Raw genomic sequence first — 7,976 nt, 5'->3', positions numbered from 1 at the left:
GCTACTGATTGAAAGCATCTTGTTTTGACAACTGTTTATCTCAGATAAACAACAAAAACATATTAGAATCTGAGGAGGAAGAACATGGTGACTTGAAATCTGATAAGAATTCTGGGTCCTGCTCTTAAATGCAAAGAAATGTTCATTGTAGAGTCACAGCAAGTTAATAATCAGTATTCTGTGTGCAGTTGATTTAATCCTGGCTAAAACCAGATGCCCAGCCAGATGGACAAAATATGTGGAGAACCCTTCTCAGAGTCAGGGGCAGGATGCAGAATATGAAATTAGTTCCAATGTTGGTCATCTACACCCCAAAAAACTTCACTGTCCATTATTCAACAGCTCCTTATTCACGGATGGTGATTGCTACACTTCCATGGCATAAGCCTTCTCTTCCCAGTCACACCCTAAGTTGTTTTTCTCACCCAGGAAATAAACCACAAGCAGGTTGCTTTGCTGCTTTTCTGGTTTCAACAGTAACTTATTTTGTATTGCATTATATAATTATTGCTTCTTTCTGGCCTATTCCCGTAAAGATTATAAAAATAAAAAAAAAAATCCAAAACAAGTTTATGATGTATTGAGTGGAAAAAAAGGAGAAAATATGTAGGAAATAAGTGATTGTTTTCTCAAGTGTTAAAGATCCCAACTGGTCCTTTTCCACAGTAAAATATTTTAAAACAAAGTTTTCTTTGAAGAAATACAAAACCAGCCCCCAGACATATGCATAGACATTTTTGTACCTGCACTCCCTGTGCTATTTTTTCCCAGGTTCTTTTTGTGCCCTCCTTTAGGCTTGCATCAGCAAGGATTAAAGCCTGTAACAAAAAAAAAAAAAAAATCCTCCCTGTAACAAAACCCAGAGTGATTTAACCCATGCTTTGCTCTTTCAATTGCTCTATGTCCAAATAGTGCAGCTAAATGTGATCACTCAATGCCTAGAAAAATCAAACCTTAAATGATTTGCATGCAAACTTCTGTGGAGGTACTAGACATAGTACATTTAAAGCAAATGTGAATGAATGCCGAAAACAAATTGAAGATGTGTCTATCATACAAAGTTGAAATACAGGGGAGACAAGATTTGAGAGAGTTTTATCCAGTGAATTCGTATTTTAAGAGCTCCTGGTTGCCAAAAACCATGTATCACAGGGGTTTGGTTCGTCTGATTTTGTGTAAAAGCAAACAGAAAAGGGTGTTGGAAAAAAATTTTAAAAATGGGTCCTAGAACAAGGTAAGAGTTTGAATGAATCATTTAATTAAAAAGTTTATGTGTATTCTGAGGTTAAACTGAAGCCCCAAATGCTCCTGTTTGCTGCAGCAAGAGCTGCCTTTGCAAGCAGGAAAGTAAAACTAAAGGCAACCCAGCAAGCTGAGGCATGTTATTTCTCAGGAGCTGGTTATGGTGATCCTGTGTGAGCAGCCTTAATAGCTGAGCACTTATTAATTCAGCTGCTGCTGCCTGCTGTGACGCTGAGCAAACCTCCTACACTTGGTAGCTCCACACTCAGTTATAGGAATGTTTACAGGGCCAGCAGCACATCAGAGTACCCCGGGACAGCAGTGGTCTGCTGGCTCCAAGCTTCCATAACTCAGTTTTCCAGAGATGGAGGAGACACTTTTTAAGGAATTGAAATTAAGGGAACCAGCGTTTCTATGTTTCCAAGCACCAAGGCTGGGGAATTCCCTGCTGTTCCCTTTCCATACTGTAACTCTTACCAGCTATGAGACAGTCACAAGCCATTCCACAAGTACTTAGGCTGAGATTTACCTGAAACTGAGAATTACAACAAGAACTGCCTGAATTCCTCTTGAGCTCATGAATTTTTTTGTTGCAGAATAGTTATGTCAGTGAAACAACAAAACAACAACAGTATTTAAAAATCGGTGCCTATATTCTCCTTACAGCCATTTTAAGACAATACCTTTTTAAAAAACTAAACCTACCCTTGCCTCACTAATTTTTGTATTTTCCAGTTACAAGGGTATATCATTGTCCATTTACACACAGTCATATGGGCAGCATGCAGGCAGGACTGTTTTCAATTTGCCCAGTGGGTTTTGTTTATCTGTTTATTTACTCTGATTTACATCAAATGACTACTGCAGGCTTAATGTTTCATAAACAAGAAAATCTGTCTTTTCTGTTCAATAGCACACACATCAATGTGCTCTCACACAGATAGCTTTCTATTACAAACTTCTCCAATAAAATGATACATGCATAGAAATAGATATAAAACCAAATTGTTTTGATGACATCAGGTAAAAACTTTAGTTAAGAACTTTCAAAAACTTCAGAGAAAATACCCTGGACTGCATAGTTATAATAAAAAATAATTTGAAATACACAACATCATAACAGACGACCTCATATTTTTATCATATCAACATTTAAAGTTCTTTAAAGCTTACTAGCTATGATTTATCTGTTGTGATACAAAGTTGCTTTTTCATGAAGTGTAAAGAAGAAGTACTTGGACTTCTGTCATGGAGTTATTCTGTACCAATTTAAAAATTATTTTTCCAAGCACAAACAACCTGGAAAAGTCTCTTGAGAAAGAGGAGTTCTCTCTTTCTTAAAGGGCATTCTTCAATTTACTAAAAAACAAAACAAAAAAACACCCACAAAGAAATTTACTGGTTTGCTAAATTGTTCCCTTTCCTAGTTAGTATGTGCATGAATAATACCAGCACATCATACAAACCAGGTATTTACTTGGTATTTTCTGCCAGTAGACAGACAAACCCCAACAACAGTCCTTCAGCCTCACATTCTCCAAGCTTACTCAGAAGATAACCAGACACATCTGGAAAAGGGAAGACAGTTAAATGACTCAGTGAAAATTATCAGATTTCCAAAAATTGTCTCCCTGATGTAATAAAAATATCTTTAAAAGAACAAATGAGTCATGTTGCTATAGCAGGACAACGTTTGCGTGGATTGTAGCTATGTAGTATAATCATGGAAAACTTTGTGGCAGGGGGATAATCATCCTCATGTAACCCATGCACGCAGGCTTTGCTATTATCTCAGTCTAGCTCCTCACAATCCAAGGCTTCCCTTGGCTTCACTTGTTGTGAAGCTCCACACTCAGTATTTGAAAAATTCCTTCATAACACGTCATCTTTGGCCAGGATTATTCCACCCAGACAGACTGATAGTGAAGCTGCAGTGTGCTGCAATTCCTTTGGCACTTTCAAATGTTTACTACTCTGATGTAACACTTAATAAAGAAGCACCTGTAAAAAGTGGTTTCAGTCATTTAGAAGACAACACTTCCACCTTCTCCCACCAAGTATTATGACTGAAAGAAAGAAGGTAAGATATTTACCCCTTTCTTTTGCAGGAGACATCACTTCCCACTGAAAACCAGGCTGCAGGCAGGAGGGTTATGTCTATTTTCTCTGATAAATATTTGGCTCTTCTTTTCTCTAGGATCTGAAATGGCAGAATGCTGATTCAGCATTAGACAGCAAACCCAAGAAATTTATGCCTACAAAGAACCAGACCAAAACAGACTCATAAAAACCAGGAAGGATGCAGGGAGGTCTCAGCTGAAGGCTGTGACTGCCAACAATCTAATTTCAGCTTTAAGGGAGATTAGACCTATGGCTTGTGTCCTTTAAATGATTTTGGTTCCCACTACTGAATATGCTCAGAAAGTCCAATTACAAAATTCACCAAGATCATGAGAGTTAAAAGTGTGATCAGATTTCTTACCATTGATGGGAAATATTGACTTTACTGTTTGACCAAAACTGAACAGTAAGATAATTTTTATTTAGAGGAAGTGATCATTAATAAGGCATAGGTCTTACTCCTGAGCAAATCTATATCAGATTTTCTTTCAAAGAAATGCATGCTAAAAACTCCACCCCACTGAGCTAGAATCCTGACTGAAAGAGCAAATGGGCCTCTGAACTCCAGAAGGGGATTTCTATTCAGGAATTTCAAGTTTTCATATACCTCAAGGACTGACTAAGGTAGAATCCCAAGCACAGAAAGAAAGGTCAGATTTAAGAATTACTTCTCTGCTGGCCTCCATAATTCTGCCTTAAACAACCAGACTGATTTCTAGCCCAATTGTCCATGCATTGCAGGATGCTTATTGTCCAGATGTTCCTTTTTCATCTGACACTTCTCTCATTAGCTTCCAAGATTTTCAGTAATTTTGACAGCCCAAGAGACTGAGATATCATAGGGCATGAATTAGGAATATTATTGTTAGTACTGGGACAGCTGTGTGCAAAATATATGGGGGAAAATGTCTTACAAGAGCATGTACAAAAGTCTCTTCCTTCTGAAAGAAACAGTAAATTGATTGCCTTGCTTGGGATCACATATTCTCTCAAAATCTGTAAAGCAGACTGTTGAAAATCAAGAGTGTCTCATTTGCCCCTTCAAAATGTTCACATGCTGGATGGCAAGAAAATATCAACTTCTACAGTCAAAGTTCACCAGGAAGACCATTGCAATCATAATAAAACATGACAAAAACCTGTATTCTTCCTTCATATGTAGCTAACATTTACTCCACGAGATTTCATTGGAATGAGAAGCCTCCTTGCATGCACCTCTGATTCCAGTCTGAGGAACGTTACATCATGTTCTCATGGATTCTTCCTCTTTATGCCTTTGAGAAGGAAAAAAAAATGCTTCTCTGAGCTTTGTCAGCTTTCATGAAATACTCTGTTTCCTTTTACGTCCACAATTAGTGGCAATTTCAGGTGAGAAGTCAAATAATATCACTAGAGTGTGCTCTCCTGATTATGATCCCATAGCTCTATTAGGCAGCAGAAAACACAACATACAAGCACAGAGACAGCAGCAAATGTTGCATTGTCTGAATTAGAAATGTCCATGTCTGGAAAGTAGGTGAACTGCTGCAGCACATTCCATCCTGAAAATATGACTTCTGTTTGTTAAAATGCAGTTAGTCCAGCATGACATGAAGTCAGTTGGGAGGATTAACTCATCTCTATTTCTGTCCTCATGTTAACACAGGGCTGCAGTCAACATTTCAAATAGTTACTTTCAAAGGAGACATGACAAGTATAAAGAGGAACTATTAACGTTCTACTTTTGTGTTTTTTTTCTTGATTTCACTCAGTTTGCCATGCTAGGCTGAGGCATTTACTTTCAGACAGAAAAATATTCTTCCATTAAGTCTCTAGAAATGTGTTTAGAGCATCAAAACAAACACCAAAATAGAAGGTCTTAAAAATTACTTTACCACAGAGATTTCACACTAATTGACCTGTAGAGTTTGGTGTTGTCAGGAGATTACTTGCCCTGTGTACTGACCAATTTATAGTCTATTTCATCACCATGCATGAACACTACAATTTGCTGATCTGTTTAAAAACTAACTCAAATCTAGATGACAATCCAATTAAGTTTTGGACAAAAAGGTTGGTGTTCCAAAGAGGTTTTGCCATTTAAACTAGTGGTTGTGATAATTCTGTCTTTTCTTACAATGCCAGATTTGAATAGATAAATTATGGAAAGAGGTGTCACAGCTGAATATGTTTACTGTGAAAAAGCTGTACTTTAAAGATATTCTAACATGGGCTGAAGTGTGAGCTAATAACTTGTACAAGGTATGTATTGAAAAGGAGAAAGAAACTTCTGTAGCAGAGGAAACTATCGAACAATATGGAATTGAAAATTCAGTTTCTGAACACAGAGCTTGATTCTCGTAGTTTGTTTCTCAGAACCTGCTGCATTTAGGGAAATACAGTATTTGCCACCTTCGGAAGAAACTTACACAAGAAATTCCCTGAAGTGGAAAGAAAGACATGCACCTCCTCAGAACTAATCAGGGGAGTCAGCTATGCAAACAAATTTCATTAGTTATCAGACTGTTCTGGATAATTAAGTCTCATGAGCCATGGTGTAATCACTGGAAAATTCCCTCCCTCTCCCCACCTCTATGTATAACTTTGAATAGATTCCTCATGTGTCTTGTTCCTGTTTTACTTTAGCTCATCTGTCATACCACACTACAGAGAACAGGATGCAGAGGTGAACAGTTATCTCCCAGACTAAATTGCTAGACCAAATCAAGTGACTGGAACTCCTGTTCTAGTGAACCTAAGGTCTCTGCACCCATGTATTTCTGTACCTAGAAGAATCCACAGAGATAACTTAATTTACCTCTATACTCAGAGACTGGGAGGCACAGACAGAATAATGGTCTAAGGTCACCCACAGGCTTGGATGAATCCATAGAACTGGCAGCACAGCAGCAGGCAGATCATTGCATCAGGCTTTTGACTGCACCATGGGTGAGCTGCAACACAGTGGAAGGCTGCTAGCCATTCCCTGGATCAGCATTGGAGAAAAAGAGCTTTGAATGAAAAGAGCTTTGCAGTTCTGCAAACTGGCCCAGTTTTCAGAAAAGAAGGCAGTGGAGAGAGCATAAAACAACCACAGACTTGGATGGTCAGCTAGATAGAAGAACACTTGAAGGTGCCATCGGCCATTGTCAAGGCAGCTGCATCCACAGCAAGTTGAAAAAACTTGTCTTGCATCTGCTAATGGGCTTAAGAGAAGGAGAATGTAGGCCTGAACTTTGGGACTGCCATTTTCACATTTTTATTTGAAAATCCATAATTAAAAATATGTACATCTATGAACATCCAAAGGGTCTGTTCCAGGAGATAAGCTACCAACAGCCAGGGTCCAATGTCTGTAATCCGCTTTTCTTAACAAATTACTTTCTGCAGTCTGAGAAGCTTCACGAGGAATTTAAATCATTCTGGAGCTATTTCTCCAGGTAAGGACTTTGCTGCAAGTAACATGCTCAACAGGATTATTTTCTGCATCTTTTCTCTGTACTGGTGTCGTGGTCAATCTGAAGCCATTGCAAGGCAGTGCACACCCTCAGAAATTCATTTAAGCACTCTAAAAAGGGTGGTTTTCCTTAAGAGTTCTCTTCTGCACAAATTTATAAAGATGATGTCTTTTGTTGAAGCCCTCTAAGGATTTCAGCAATATTGCATTTGTGATTTACCATGGTTCCTCTGGAGGTACTGTGTCATCACATAAGATCCATCCAGCAAAATACTTACAGATGCCAAAACAGAGAAAAGAAGAAAACTTCCTCAAGGGAAGAAAGTAAGGAAAGAGATACGAGAAAAGTTGAGGCAGTCTGGAGTACACACAGCTTGCTGGAACTGGAAGGGTCAGCAACAGGTAGGACAGGTAGATTCTGCAAAGCAATCTGCAAACAGAGGCCTTACGGCTACTTCCATACCAATAAAACATTAACCACCAAAGAGCCATTCTCTGGTTCCATTCAGCAGAAATGTGCCCCTTGTTCTGGCTATCTACCCCTGACTTCAATGACCCCTGAGTGGAAGATCGAGTTGATAGTTCTTGCCTTGTTTTAGTTGCAGCCATCAGTCACAATGCTGTGGTTGACCACCACAGGTTTACCCAGCACAGCAAAGCTTCTGTTCTTTCTGGAGTCCATGAAAACTGCAGAGAGGAGCCTGGTGTTCACAGGCCATAGTGTATTTGTGCTGTTAGAAACACATTGATTGGCATGTTATAACAATTCTGCTGCTGAGACAAAAGAGCAATGACAGCACTTTTCTTTCTCAGAAACAGAAGGCAAATAATGAATCAGTGAGACACAGTAACACTGTAGTAAACATTAGAGATGGAGCATATTATTTATGAAGCACAATGGAACTTTTCTCAAGACAATACAGCAGTGTTTACTCTCTCTCTAACACACTGCTGTCTTTTCCTCAGCTTATTTACTGCCATAGAAATTAATCTGCTGTTTTAAGGACAGCAGTTACTTTGGTGGTTTGGCAGCGGATGTAAATGTCAAGGATGGAAACCCTGACATTCTTAAAGCTTAAGATAGTAAATGTTTTTTTTCTATTATGAGTTAAGATTAAATAAAACCCGGTGGAAAATTCAGATCACAACAAGAACCAAGTTTCTTTCAAAGCTAGGG

The sequence above is a fragment of the Chamaea fasciata genome, unplaced genomic scaffold (assembly GCF_029207755.1).
Source record: "Chamaea fasciata isolate MVZ Bird 193981 ecotype frontalis unplaced genomic scaffold, bChaFas1.0.hap1 SCAF_7, whole genome shotgun sequence".
NCBI lineage: Eukaryota > Metazoa > Chordata > Aves > Passeriformes > Sylviidae > Chamaea > Chamaea fasciata.
This window is presented reverse-complemented; position numbering follows the sequence as displayed.